Here is a 16,583-nt window from a genome sequence, read left to right on the forward strand (position 1 = left end):
GCCAACGCGTAATGGAACTATTTTAGATCTGGTAGCCATGAACAGACCAGACCTCATCGACGGTGTCAGTGTTGAGACAGGGATTAGTGATCATGATGTTGTCATTACGACTATGGTTATGAAAGTTAAAATGTCAGTCAAGAAGGCTAGGAGAGTATTCTTACTAGAAAGAGCAGATAAGCAGTTGTTAGCATCCCACTTAGTAAATGAATTGACTTCATTTACTTCTGGTACGATGGACATGGAAGAATTATGGGCAAATTTTAAACACATTGTAAATCACCCACTGTGGTTTAACAGCGCAATTTGGAGAATGCTCAGGAAGCAAAGACAGTTGCACTTGTGGTACAAGAAAGATCGGGAGAATGAGGGCAGGCAAAAGTTAGTAGATTCGTGCTGCTGTAAAAAGAGCAATGCACAAAGCATTCAACCACTACCACCATCATACCTTAGCAAAACATGTTGCTTAAAACCCAAGGAAATTCTGGTCTTATGAATATTGGTAAGCAGGTCGAAGGTTTCCATCCAGTCACTAACTGATCAGGCTGGCCTGGCAACAGAAGACAGCAAAACAAAAGCTGAAATTTTAAGTTTAGCATTTGAGAAATCTTTCACGCAGGAGGATCGTACAAACATACCGCCGTTTGAGTCTCGTACGGATTCGTGTATGGAGGACATAGTGATAGACATCCCTGAGGTTGTGAAGCAGCTGAATGGGTTAAAAATAAGTAAATTACCAGATCCTGGTGGGATTCCAATTCGGTTTTACAGAGAGTACTCTACTGCATTGGCTCCTTACTTAGCTTGCATTTATCGCGAATCTCTTGCCCAACGTAAAGCCCCGAGCGACTGGAAAAAAGTGCAGGTGATGCCTGTATATAAGAAGGGTAGAAGGACAGATCCTGAAAATTACAGACCAGTATCCTTAACATCGGTTTGTTGCAGGACTCTCAAACATATTCTCAGTTCGAATATAAAGAATTTCCTTGAGACAGAGAAGTTGCTGTCCATGCATCAGCACGGCTTTGGAAAGCATCGCTCCTGCGAAACGCACCTCGCCCTTTTTTCACATGATATCTTGTGAACCATGGATGAAGAGTATCAGACGGATGCCATATTCCGTGACTTCCAGAAAGCATTTGACTCGGTGCCCCACTGCAGACTCCTAACTAAGGTACAAGCATATGGGATTGGTTCCCAAGTATGTGAGTGGCTTGAAGACTTCTTAAGTAATAGAACCCAGTACGTTGTCCTTGATGGTGAATGTTTATCGGAGGTGAGAGTATCATCTGGAGTGCTCCAGGGAAGTTTGGTAGGTCCGCTGTTGTTTTCTATTTACATAAATGATCTTTTGGATAGGGTGGATAGCAATGTGTGGCTGTTTGCTGATGATGCTGTGGTGTACGGGAAGGTGTTGTTGTAGTCTGACTGTAGGAGGATACAAGATGACTAGGACAGGATTTGTGATTGGTGTAAAGAATGGCAGCTAACTCTAAATATAGATAAATGTAAATTAATGCAGATGAATAGGGAAAAGAATCTTGTAACGTTTGAATACTCCATTAGTAGTGTAGCACTTGACACAGTCACATTGATTAAATATTTGGGCACAACATTGCAGAGTGATACGAAGTGGGACAAGCATGTAATGGTAGTTGTGGGGTAGGCGGAGGGTCGTCTTTGGTTTATTGGTAGAATTTTGGGAAGATGTGGTTCATCTGTAAAGGAGACCGCTTATAGAACACTGGTGAGACCTATTCTTGAGTACTGCTCAAGCATTTGGGATCCCTATCAGGTCGGATTGAGGGAGGACATAGAAGCAATTCAGAGGCAGGCTGCTAGATTTGTTACTGGTAGGTTTGATCATCATGTGAGTGTTAGGGAAATGCTTCAGGAACTCGGGTGGGAGTCTCTAGCGGAAAGGAGGTGTTCTTTTCATGAATCACTGCTGAGGAAATTTAGAGAACCAGCATTTGAGGCTGACTGCAGTACAATTTTACTGCCGCCAACTTACATTTTGGGGAATGACCACAAAGATAAGATAAGAGAGATTAGGGCTCGTACAGAGGCATATAGGCAGTCGTTTTTCCCTCGTTCTGTTTGGGAGTGGAACAGGGAGAGGAGATGCTAGTTGTGGTACGAGGTACCCTCCGCCACGCACTGTATGGTGGATTGCAGAGTATGTATGTAGATATGTAGATGTAGATGTAGAAATCATGAGCAGGCAGCATAAACCTTCCTTTATTTCTTGTATTGTAAGTGTGATCAAAGCAGTCCTCCTAGTGCAATTCTAAATTGTTGTGAAAAAAAATTGTAAAATAGATATATAGGGAGGGCACTGTTAATAATTTCAGATTTTTAAATAATGGGTGACATTATTTTCTTGGGTGTACAGCACACATCTTTCTAACAATTCTTTTCTGTAATTTCAGTATGCATATTAACTTGCTCGAATTTCCCCAAAACCAATACCATACCTAATAACTGACTGGAAGTTGCTGTGGTATGCAATTGTCCTTGTGTCCATATCAATGGCATTAGCTAATATTTGCATAGCAAATGCAAAGCTACATAGTTTGTTTAATAGATATTCAACATGTGTATTTCAATTTAAATTCTTGTCTAGATTGAATCCTAAAAGTTTCACAGTATGCACTTCTTCTAGATTTTGATTTCTGTGATTTATTTTAATTTCCTGGGATCTTGACTGTTTTGTTCTGAACTGGACCACATGGGTTTTTGGTATGTTTAGGGCTAATCCACTGATATGAAACCGAGCTTCTAAATGATCTACTGTATTGATGATGGTGATAGGAATAGTTTCTGGCTCCTGTTATTCACTTAATACAGTCGTGTCATGTGCAAATAAGACTGATGAGGCATTTATATTGATTGATAGGTCATTAATGCAGAATAGAAACAAAATAGGTCCTAGAATAGAACCTTGAGGGACACCTTGTATTACTGTCTTTCATTTGGAAAAGTAATTTGCTGCATTCATAGCGACAATCACTCTTTGTTTCCTATTTCACAGGTATGAAGTATATGAAGTAAGCCACTGTAAAGCAGTACCACTAATTCTGTACTTGGCAAGTTTGTGGATAAGAAGTGCATAATTTACTGAGTCAAAAACTTTTGTGAGAACACAAAAATACTCTTATATTTTTCAATAAAATTTTGAGTCTGGACTTTTGACAGGAATGGGAGAAGAGATATTGGATGGTAATTTCGCATATTCTCTGTTGGCCCTTTTTTGAACAGAGGCTTTACTTCTGCATACTTTAGTACCGCTGGGAAACGTCCATGTTTAAAAGACTGGTTTATTATTAAAGATAGTTGGTGTCCTATTATTTTATTTTTGAACTTTTGTGGGGATACCCTTTTAAACATGAAGAATTTTTGTTTTTCAATGTTGATATAATGTTTTCTACTTCTGTCCCTGACACGGCTTTAAATTCTGTGAAACATTTTGACATTTGATCAAGTCCAAAGTGATGTACTTTGTTGTCATAATCTGCAACACTGCTATCTGTTTTGATACATTAATGAAGGATTAATTGAAGTATTCTGAAATTTGAGTTGGATTCACAATAACCTTATCTTCAATCTTGATTTTACAAATTTCATGACTAGATGCTTTAATACCTAATTCAGATTCCACAACTGACCACACTGCCTTTGATTTATTCTCATGTCTTAAAGTTAAACTATTATTTGCCATTTCCTTTGCTCCCTTGACAACTTTCTTAAATGTAATTTTGTATCGTCTAAGATATTCAACAAAGTCAGTATTTTTATTATATTGTAGTTCATTTGTAGCTGCTTTTTCTTAGCACTGGAGATTTTTATACCTTTGGTGATACATTTCAATTTTTTGTTTCTTTATTAAAACAAGTTTTAGGTGGAAACATTTGATTGAAATCATTTAAAAAACTATTTAAGACTGCTTCAAAATTTACAGATTTTGAAATACTTTTGGCGAAGTGCCATTCTGTCTCAATCAGCCTGTCATGAAATGAAATCATGTTTCCCTGATTTAAGTTTCATTTTACATAGACCTTTTTACACAGAACTCCCTTACTTGATCTCAACAACTCAGTGAATAGTGTTGAATAATCAGAAATTCCTAAATCTAAACAATATTTATTTAGATCTTCAAAAACATAATTTGTTAAAATATTGTCAGTACATGCTGCTGACTGAGCATTCTCCCTGATTGATTCTGAAAAATTAAATTTGAAACTATTTTTTATTAAGTCAATGAATTTTGATGCGTCACCATTTTCACTCAACACACTGATATTGAAATCAGCAGCAATTACAGTTTTTTTTACTAAGGTGTTCTAGCAAAAACTGAAATTTACATTGGAAATGCTCAGTTGTGACTGTCCCTGGGATTCTGTAAATTGAGATTATAACAACATTTAGGTTCCTTAATTCGACACAGCAATCCTCAAAAATACACTCTTCATTTAAATAGTTAAAGTCACTTCTTACATGGTAATCTAAATGTGAATGAATAAATATGCATGAACCTCCACATAACTTACTCTTCCTACAAAAGCTGGTAGCTACCTTAAAGTTACCAGTTTTACTTAAGATTTTTATTGTACCTTTTCTAAGCCAGTGTTCATTTAAACAAATTACTTTAACATTTTTAATCTCGGACAAAAAATTTCAAGCTTGTCTACTTTAGAGCTTTTGTCACCAGATTATTAAGCAGTTAATCTATTTACATTAGAGTGCATGATATGTGTACACTCAATTCTATTTATAATTTTATGTTTACTATTGGTTGGAAGTCGTTCAGGTTCTTTAACATCCCCATCAGCACCTTTAATTTCCCTTGTTTCTTATGATCTGACAAGTATCAGCAAACATCAATTTTTGTGTCTGGTACTTTGATGTTTTTCAGCATACGATCGCCAGTAATGAGGAACTCTTCTTTGGGAGGATTGATTTCACTACTATGCTGTTTCTGTACTCTTTCACTGTATGTATGCCACTTTTGTCCATTTATATTTATTCCCTGATTTAAAGTCTTCAGTTTGTTCCAAATGTGGTACACATTCTTTTGAGGATTGTGGAAGTGTATCACTCCACCCATTTTTGCAACTTTGTCCATTATTAATATTTCACTTATTTCCTTGTATATGCTCCACAGCCTGCACTGTCACATTAAGAAAGGCCATGACAGTGGCTGGTGTGATGATAGTTGGTTATGCTCCAGATGTCATTTCATTATCTGTGTCAATACTATTCTCATTAAAAATTAGCCAATTACCTGACTCCAGGTATATGATCCGGCTGTGTGATCGTGCAGGGCTGACTGAACAGTGTTCATGTCTTATCAGGTGTTACTTATTTGGAGTCATTGAGATACTGTATGGAACTGAGTATGTCATGCAAACATGGAATTAATGGGTTCAGGAAGCCAGTCAGGGGATCCTGCCTAATGCAACCAGCAGTATCATGGTACAATAAACCATAGTCTTAATAGGTCCCAGTCCTGCCAATGTTGAATTTTGATGTGCCAAATGCAATTCCCACAAACAAAATACTAATACAATTTCTGAATGAGAATCCCAGTACACAATTTTATTTCTACTTACAATGCAGATGATGGTACTGCTATCTACTTTATGTGGTTGAACTGAAATGCTAACAATTTACATATCTGAGAATCTAGTACTTTTTACAGCAGTTTAATTTGTTGCAGCCATTTTCAATGTGTTAAAATGTTAACAGCCATCAGTGTAGATTTAGAAAAAAAGGTTCTTGTAATTGTGACTGGAATACACTTTTTGGAATATGCAGAACATCAGGAATAAAATACAAGGATGGAAAGGTTGTCTTCAATTTGTATAGAAACCACACTGTCTATTACTACTACTCCATTGACAAATTGTAATTGAGAAGGGAGTGATATACAGTATAGCCCAGTATACTATTCAGTGTGTCCATTGATCAACCAGTGAAAGAAATAAGGAAGCAATCTGGGAAGGAAACTCAAGGGAGATGAAATAAGACATTATGTTTGCTGATGAAATTTTCATTTTCACACACTCAGTAAAGACCTCAGATCACTTTAACGGAATAAAGGTTATAATGTTAACATAAATAAAAGTATGAAATAAGGGTAAAATAAAGTGTAGTCAAATTAACACAGGTGTCACTGAGCATAACTGGATTAGGAAATGAGACGATAAAAGTATTAGATGGGTTTTGCTATTTGGGTGGCAGAATAATTGATGATGAATAAAGTAAAGATGATATGAAATGTAGACTAGCAGTAGTAAGAAAAGCATTTCTCAAAAAGGCAAATGTGTTAACATTAAATGTAAATTTAATTCTGAGTTAGTCCTTAATGAAGGTATTTTTTATAACAAGGTCATATGAATATAAATGATCTAGTAGAAAGTCTCAGAAAGCCCTTAAGACTGTTTACAGATGATGCAGTTGCCTATACAAACAGTAGCAACACCAGACAACAGTAATGATTTGCAGAATGATCTGCAAAGGTTTGATAAATGGTGCAGACCCTGAGCATAAATAAATGGAACATATTACTCTTACCACAGGCATCAACTCCATGGGGCCTGAAGGGCCTGAAGAGGCCTGAGCACCTCTCTAAAATACTTGTTTGGGGGGGGGGGGGTGGAGTGCCACAATAATTTAAGAAAATGATTGGTTGTATTATGCTTTGTAAAATCATCACAAAATCATGTTGGAATTTTTTATTTTCCTTGTTTGATGATAGTTACCTTTTAAAATAGATTATGTAATGAGTTAAAACAAATACTTATTATGGTAGTAAGTAGGTTAACTGAAAATGAGTGGTGTGAATCATGATAGTGTTATGGTGCTGCAGGCACACTTAGAATTTGTCCCGGTGTGCAAACCTTTGGGTAAAGTCTGGTGCCGGTGGGCCAGCACTGCAGCCACGGTGACATCAAAAGGACTGGGGCGGAAGTGCCTGGAGCCTTCCACCTCACATTGCTTTAACACTTTCAGACATTACGATGCTGTGGCTATATAAAGCCCACCCTGCTGTCACGGTCATTCAGTGTGGATAGATTCGTTCAGTGCATGCTGCAGATGTGTTTAGAGTTCTGACTTTAGTGTCTAGTGGACTATTTTATATGACTATATTTTATTTGTTTACTTTAGTCTCTTAGTTTATTGTGAATTAAGTTTGCAATGGATAAATTTATTACCAAAAAGGCGTGCTTGGAAGTTGATGATACTGCAAGCCAACCTCCAACAATTATTGTGTCATCAATTGCTTCGTTGTCTTCAGGCGAGAACTGTTCACAGCCAAAACCTGGACAATCTGGTAAGGGAAGATCATTTCAGAAGTCTTGGTTGATCAAATATACATGGCTAGAATATGAAGCCTCTGCCAAAAAAGTTTTTTGCAAAACCTGCAAAGAGGCAGATGCTAGAAATCTATTTAAATTTTCTAACTGGAAAAAGGCTTTGGAAAAATTCTATCTTCATCAAAATACATTTATGCATAAAGAAAGTGTTCTGAAACTAAATTCTATCACTAACTGAAGTGTGGCCTCCCAATTGAATCAACATTTAGATAGTGATATGAAGAAAAGCCGTTTAGCTCTCGATACAATTTTTACTACCTTGCAATGTCTATACCAACAAGGACTAGCAATTAGAGGGCACAAAGATGTAAACTAAAATTTTTTCAATTGTTGGAACTCCAAAAGATGACATACTTGAGTTTAAAGATTGGTAAGGGCATTTGGGGTATAAGTGGACATCCCATGATATTCAAAACAGTATCATTGATCTACTAGGAAAGTCTGTGTTCAGAAAGGTATTGGCTTCAACCAAGAAGACTGAACATTTTTCTATTATGGCTGACGAAACAAGAGATTCTTCGATTCACGAACAAGTGTCATTTTGTATTCGTACTGTCAATGATTCCTGAATCATCAACAAAGACATTATTGGCTCCTACGAGATCCCCAACACAGAATCACAAACTATGTTTAGTATTTTCAAAGACGTTTTTGCTCATCTTGATTTGTCAATGGATAACTTACGAGGACAGTGCTATGATGGTGCCTCAAATATGAGAGGTAAATTCAAAGGACTAAAAAAGTTAGTTTTGGATATACAACCAAAAGGATGTTATGTGCACTGCACTGCTCACAGTTTAGACTTGGCAGTTGTAGACAGTCTCCGCCATCTTACATCTATGAGGGATATTATGGCTTTAGCCAAGGAGTTAATAAACACTGTAAGGGAATCCAACAAAAGGATGGGACTTTTCAGAAGCATACGCTGTGAGAGCGCCAACGACCAAGCTGGTCTATGAGCCCTTTGCCCGACTCAATGGACTATGTGAGCGTCTAGTATATTGAGAATATTGAAAAACTTTGAAGAACTTCTTGAGTTTTTTGAAACATTTTCTGCAGAGGGAAAAACAGAGGCAGGTTACAAAAGTGCAGGCTACCTTGAGTCAATGTTACAATTCAAGACTTATTTTTTTGTCTTTATTGCCATGCAATGAACCCAGTACAGAATGTCAATGAAAAAATTCAATGCCCTCATCTAAGTGTTGCTGACGTGGAAGAAATATATGAGGGCCTGATTTGTATATTGAATGGAAGGCATGATAGTTTTGAACACTTTTGGGAATTGTGTTTAAAAGAAAAACTTTCACAAGTTGGTGATCCTTTACTTTCTCAGAATTGAAGTATACCAAAGAAGTATGAAAACAATGAAGCCAGCTCTCCACACACTTTCAAAACCCCTAAGGAATACTACAAAGATATTCACATTGAAGTTTGTGAAATGGTGCAATCTTGTATTACTGAGCAGTTAGCTTCAACTGGACTCACACAGGTCATTGTAGTTGAGCAAGAGTGCTTGCTTTTAGTAAACAGGGGTGAAACAAATTTGGAAAAATCAACTGAGTTTTTCAAAAATGACCTAGACATTGAGGGACTGCGCTTACACTTGAATATGTTACCCAATATTGCTAATAAAAAACAACTGGTCTTAGAAAACATGTGTGATATAAGAAAGTACATTACACAAGAGCCTGCAGTTGGAGAAATGTTATGTGAAGTAGTGAAGTGCATTAAGCTTCTCCAAGTATTTCCAATCATGAGAGCAACAGCAGAATGGTCATTTAGTGCCCTTAGACATCTGAAGTCGTATCTACGATCAAGAATGGGACACAAGCAATTGAACAACTTGGCTGTTCTTCATGCCCACCAAAATGTTTGGGATGAATTTGATATCTGACCAGTTGTCAACGACTTCATATTCAGTTATCCAGTCAGACGGTCAACAGTTGCACCTTTCTAAAGACACTCTAGCCCTAATAATGGCATTTAGAGCAATATTAAAAACCTTTATAAAATAGAGAATTGAATACTTACATAACACTAAATTTTCAGTTTCAAAATATTAATACTAGTTTAGTACTGTATTACTAAATTACTATAGTACTGTATTAGTTATTTTCAAATAATAAAAAATTTTTAGGGTGTAAGACCCAATTAAAATCCGCTACTAACATACTTTTTGACTGAAAGTATTAAGCATACTGTATTAACTTTATTAATTGTATTAAAGCATTAACTTTGAAATATTGTTTTTATTTAATGAACCCTGAGCCTTATTCAAAGTAAGCTTAAATTAGCTATCTCACTTATTAATCAAAGTGCTATTACGGTGCGACAGCAATATTTTATGTTTTATTCTTTTAATGATAGTTTAGGATTTATTTAAATATAATTGCAGTTTTTCCAGAGCTATATATTCACTGCTCTGTAATAGTCTATAAGCATGATTATCACAGTAAATTAAATTAGCTTTTTAGAAAAATACTGTGTCTGTTTATGTTTTGTTTCTTTTTTCAAAGCCAAAAAAATGTGTCAGGCTTGTCAAGTTTCCCGGAGTGTCAAGTGAGTCCAGTTTCTGGGGGTTCTAATGTTGATCATATGACTCCGAAACACTTAAAAAACTTAAAAACTCACTATTTTTCATCTAAAATTTAGAAAATTTCCTGGGACAAGACCCACAGAATGCGACCCTCCCCCCACCCCCAATATTTTTATAAGTTGGTGCCCCTGACTCTTACATAGGTAAAAAATCTGATACTTACAATGACACTATTGATGACAAATTGCTGGAAACTGTATCTACTGTAAAGTATCTAAGACTAACTATCCAGAGCAGCTTTAAGTGGAATGAGCACATAAAGCAAATTGTAGGAAAAGCAGATGGCAGACTGAAATTCATAGGAGAAATTTTAAGGAAATCTAACTCATCCACGAAGGAAATGGCATACAAGGTGCTTATTTGACTGATTCTTGAGTATTGTTCATCTATATCTGATCTTTGCCAGGCAGAACAGACAAAAGAGAGAGAGTGAAAAGATTAAATAAAGATCATTGTGTTTCATCAAAGCATTATTTAGTTGGTACAAGTATATTACAGAGATCCTCAACAAACTCTGGTGGCAGATATTACAAGAGAGGCAGTGTGCAACACCCAGAGGTTTATTACTGAAATTTTTAGAGAGAACTTTCCAGGAAGAGTTGGAAAACATATCACTTTCTCTCACATACATCTTGTCAAATGACCACAATGAGAAAATTTGAGAAATTAGAGCTAATGCAAAGGCTTACCAACATTTAACTATATATGACGGTAGTATCTGTTCCAGAAGGAACAGTTACCGTGGAAGACCATGCAGCTTTGCTAGAAATGAAATGATAATTAAATGGACACCCTAGCTGCAAACAGGCGTTGATGTACTTCATTGGGGACATGTTGAAAATGTGTGCCCCGACCGGGACTCGAACCCGGGATCTCCTGCTTCCATGGCAGAGGCATGGAAGCAGGAGATCCCGGGTTCGAGTCCCGGTCGGGGCACACATTTTCAACATGTCCCCAATGAAGTACATCAACGCCTGTTTGCAGCTAGGGTGTCCATTTAATTATCATTTCATCTTACCAACATTCATTCTCCCCACACGCTTTGGCGAATGGAACAGGGATGGGGGACCTTTTTTGTGGTATCAAAAGTATCTGTTAGTTTGGTTGTGGAGTATGATGTAGATGTAGATAAGGAAATAAAACATGGACTGTAAGCTGTATGGTTGAGTAGAGAATAGAAACATTTCAAATATGATGGCAGAAAAGAATTATGAAGATTAGGAGGGTACATCAAGTAACTAATGAAGAATTGCTCCATTGAATTGGAAAAAAAGAGATATGTATGTTATGATATGATGTCAAAGAGGGATAGGTAAATAAGAAATTCCACAGGCATCAAGAAATATTAATGTATCACAAGAAGAAAGTGTACAGAGCAAGAAGTTTGTGGGGGGAGGGAGGGGGGGGGTGCATAGAGGGTTGGATACCCAGGCTTGAATGGGTGTAGTTTTCAGTAGTTATGCATAAATGAAAAGACTTACACAAAGAGAATTAGAATGGAGAGATACTGAAAACCAGTGTTCAGAATGATGACTATAACAACAAAACAACAACACTGTCATCAACAATGACACCCTCATCAACAACAATAGCAACAAAACAGCTACAAGAGTTAATTTCATTTTAATATTACCTGGTTAACCAAACCAAAGATCTTGCCAGGGTAGGAGAAGTGTTGTATTTATGTCCAGGAAACAAGGAGAGCAGGTAGTAATAGCATACATGCCACTATTCTTACAACTGTATTGCTGTTAGTCATTTCATGCCTATATGCCAATGCCCTGTATAATGTGAACATAGGTATTGCTAAAGATGAAAGAATTAACCTGTTAATAATAATTACATACCCACGAAGAACAAGAACAGAGATAGGACATGTAGCACATTAATCTTATCTTAGTTGCTCACAATACTACACTGGAAGTTTTGAAAGGACTATCTTTCACGATGATGTCGCTGTTTTTGTCAGCTGTGCCTGTTGCTTTACTGTGTGTCATTTCAGTTTCATGTGTTAATGACAACGCTTTGGTCTCCTCTATCACACACAATAAAATGAGACATCACTTTTCTCCTGTCTTGTAATGTCACAACAGGAAAAGCGCCAGTTTTTTGCCATCTCTGAGAGATGAATCTTATTCTTTGCAAGAATCTGATTTAGTGCTGTGGGATTTATGTCAGGATAGTATGGTGACAGCCAGAAGAGCACAACTTTTTATGCAAGATTTTATCAATGGAATAAACAGAAAATAATGGCTATATCTTAACTAACCCAAAAAAATTAACTTTTCTTAAGTCTGAGTCACATGTATGGTCAGAAAGGACTGTACTTTACTTTACTGTGGGCTACAGGAAAGTGCTTCATTCTCCTGCTTGTTGAGTTACTGAGCATTAACAAAGCCAGACTACACTTCTAGCAAGTAATCCTGAAACAAGCTGAGTCCCTACATATTTCTTATAATGTTTGTTCCCAATTTCTGAATCACCATCATAAGTTTTGTTTCTTGTATCATATATGAGAAATGAACCCAGAAAATAACACATTTCATTGATTGCATGCACTACAATTGAATATTCACTGCCACATTTATTTCACAATCCTTCTTAAAATTGCCACTTTTTCAACAATAATTCATGGTGTAATGTTTATGAATCCTTGTTCAAATGTTCAAATGTGTGTGAAATCTTATGGGACTTAACTGGTAAGGTCATCAGTCCCTAAGCTTACTCACCACTTAACCTAAATTATCCTAAGGACAAACACACACACACCCATGCCCGAGGGAGGACTCGAACCTCAGCCGGGACCGAATCCTTGTGCCATCTAAATAAAGCACTGGATGCTTTAATTGTGATGGATACTTTATTGTAAAAATTTAGTGTAGTATGTCCTTTGTGCAACAATGTCATTTTTTTTGCACAAGATAACTTATTTATTTTGGCACCATTTTAAATGGAATCCCACAGTAAGAGCTATTTTTGTCAGAGTTTGTTTGCCTGCCTTGAAGTTGAGTTCTGTATGACAAAAGCTGTGAAATTCTCATGAAGTTGTTATTTCTTTGTGTTCTTTATAATACTACAAAAATTGTAGCCTAATAACATAGGTATTATTTTATGTGACACATTGTTTTTTCTTCTTTAGGGTAGATACCTGAATCCCACACTGGTCATCATGTCCCTCCCCCTTGTGCCATCAACTTAATGTTAACTCTTTTGCTTACAAATTTTGTCAGCTTCTTCATGGACATGGCACCCCTTTTTCCTTATCACTATCCATAAATTTAATGCTGTTAACAGAAAGTCATCACAGCTGCCCACAAAGATATTTTTTGCATTAACTTTACATGCTCTCACACGGTGACCATGCAAATTGTCGGCTACCATCAAAGATATTTTTTTGCCATCAATTTACATGTTTGCACAAGGTAACAGTGCTAATTATTTTGAACTAGACAATTGCTGTGCCTAGTTTCATGAGCAAGTTAATTTCCTCTTATTGTAAGGTAATGGGGGATAATATGGCCATACAGCAGCTTTGCTGGCAATGGAAATATCAGCTATGGAAAAAATGGATGGGATGTGAAAAGCAAAAAGAAAAATCAATATATTTATAGACTCATCTTTCCCTGATAAAGAGAAGGCAGCATACAGCAGTATCAGATGGTTTAAATTACTTGGTTACATAACTGCATATAATTACTGTACATGACTTACCACTTAAGTAAATAATTTAGGGTGTGCTTGTAATGAGTCCTTGGATCATTGAAATAGAAGTCATGTGAAAACGAGAACTTCCAAGTAGTTCGTAATTTAAATTTAAAGCACACAGCAGAAATAATATGTTGGGCTGGTGTACTTCAATCAAAACATTTCCTAGTAGAATTAAGTTATAAAGATGTTTAGAACAACTGCAAAGTAAGTCATCATTTTATTATGAAGACACCATTCAATTTTGATCTTTGTAGTGCCAGACAGGTATCTGTATGTCTCATATTTTGAGCAAAGACATCATTAAATGAAGGGAGAGGGGTGAAGCTGTGCCAAAAAAATGGAGTTATTCCTAATTATGTAATCTGATAGCATGTCTGATAGCAGGACTGGGGATATGAGCGGGAGAATCGGTTCTTTTGTCCATTGTCTGTTGTGGTGGTAAGTTCGGAGCAGCAAAGTGCCGAGAGTGTAAGCATGGACACCAGTGTATGCGAATAAACTGTGAAGGAACAACGTGAAAGTGTGTAGGTGTGAGACAATAAATAACATGTACGAACTGCACCGATTATTATTTATCCAGATCAGATTTATTTGTGAACTTAAAAATGCATGGCCACAAAGTTAGAAGTGTTTCTTTTTTAAATATATATGTTTCAGTCTGAACCAGTATAGCGTACCTCATTTTCGCAAGGTTGTTGTATAGACAATTGTGTATTCAGTTCACTACTGTTCAAAGGCTAGCCAATATATGACTCAGTATTAGGGGTGCAAATGCAACTGTTCACTACTGACCCCCTCGGAAGATCAGCCACGTGTAAAAAATAGGTAGTGAATGAGCCCGAGTACAGTTGCTTTATAACATTCTGGACCACATGTCAGATACTATTATAATGAATCAGATCATGTATCGGATAGTACAGTACTGTTTGCAATGTACCAGGTACTATACTGACACTTTTCATGCTCAAATATTGGAAACAGCATCTGTAGATGAAGGATTACATACTAGAATACTTATCTTAGATATGTATACTCATATACAATGTCAACCTCTGCTCATATAATTTTATAATGTCCTGTTTATATTGGTAAAGAAAATAAATTTTTCTGATGAATGATAATTATCACTGTGTTTGTGATACATATGCCTTCTTCTTCTTCTTTTCATTATCATTCACCCAATCATTGATATCTTGGCAAATATATTTCATGTTAGTTCACAGCCAGATACCCTTCCCAGTCATCAGTTATGTAAGGGAGGATAGTTCTGTGGCCATCTGTCTGAGAATTGTGTAGACTTTGTTCTGTGACTGACTTTTTAACTGTGAACATATATTCTGAGGGAAAAAACAGGGAACATCCGAACATTTGTCTAAATAACTTTGGGAAACCACTTAAAAACCACACTCAGTTTGCTCATGCACCAGCCATGGTCATTAACCTGACACACAGTGTTGATCCACATCTGCCTCCCAGAATCTTTCTTCAAATCCGTCTCCATCCTCACCCCGAATTACTCCCCGCCACCTTTAGCATACTTCCAAAAATCCATAAAACCAACACTTCTGGACACCACATTGTAGATGTTTACAGTGTTCCCACTGAAAGAATCTCCACTCTTATTGAAGAACACCTCCAACCACCTGCTCATTGCCTAACTGCTCATATTAAAGATACAAACCACTTTCTTCATCAACAGTCGATCATTCCACCCCATTATCATCAGGATCCCTTCTTGTCACTGTTGATGTGACCTTATTATAAACCAATATCCCTGATGTCCATGACATTGCTGCTATCAAACACTAACTTTCATAATGTCCTTCTGACTCCAAACTGCAACCTCATTCCTCATACATTGAACTAATTTTATCCTCACATATAACTACATCTCTTTTGAGAGGGAGATATACAAACAAATCTGCAACATTGTCATTGGCATTCATAGCTCCTTCCTATGCCCATCTTTTCTAAATTATTTATGTTTTACCAGAACTTTCCATACCATATTAACTTAGGGAGTAAATCAGTCTAAAAGACAATCTGAGTATATTGCACTGGCTTATTCTTGGTAGTGTAAAACATCAGAATATCAAAGAAACAATGGGGATCTGAAGGCATGATAGCTATGAAGCACCTTCAGGGTGATCTCGATCTAAGCTGGGTGGCCTCATCATGATCCCCCTCCCTTTTTTCCTCTTTTTCCTTCCACAACCAGAGATGTAAAGTAGTCACAGAAGGCAACAGCCAATCCAGTTTAGGCAATCTGTAAATTAACATTATAGCATTCTTGTTTTCCAACTATTTTCAATGGGCATAAAAAATTATATAGATGATGTTTTCATAAAGTATTACTATATTCAACATGGGATGGAAAAAGGATGATTTGGATCTAACATCCCATTCGTGGTGAAGTCCATATGGGCACACAAGATCAGACTTGACAAGGATGGCTTTGTTGATCTTATTATTTTCAATGGTATCATCCTAGCATTCACCTTAGACAACTTGGGCAGGGGGGGGGGGGGGGGGGGAATAAAATAAAATCTTTATTTGGTTGAATCAATCTATGGTGTTGCTCAATGTCTTTTCAAGAGGCTTCTCATGCATTGCTCAGGTTTTACATATATAATATCTCTTAAAATTGTCATTTTATGTATACAATGTATACAGTTACATTAACAGACTTTCATATTAGATATGAAACATTTATTTCATCAGTAATTTCATATTAAGAATATTGATTAAGTTTTGGGTGAATTATAGTACTACTGTTGTTGTATAATAAAAATTTAATTTGTTGTTTAACTTATACTTGGCACAGTTATTAATTATAATGAGTATTCTTGATTTTTGAATACAGTGGTGGGCCTTTGAGAGAAGAAAGTCGAGTTGCCCAA

The 16,583-nt window shown here is 36.5% G+C and overlaps 1 protein-coding gene across 1 annotated transcript in view; it reads right to left on the bottom strand.

Moving 5' to 3' along the window:
• Nucleotides 1-16,583, bottom strand: part of LOC126248825 (uncharacterized) — a 651,409-nt gene that overhangs the window by 95,041 nt on the left and 539,785 nt on the right. The window lies entirely within an intron of this gene.

The sequence above is a fragment of the Schistocerca nitens genome, chromosome 3, assembly GCF_023898315.1.
Source record: "Schistocerca nitens isolate TAMUIC-IGC-003100 chromosome 3, iqSchNite1.1, whole genome shotgun sequence".
NCBI classification, from domain to species: domain Eukaryota; kingdom Metazoa; phylum Arthropoda; class Insecta; order Orthoptera; family Acrididae; genus Schistocerca; species Schistocerca nitens.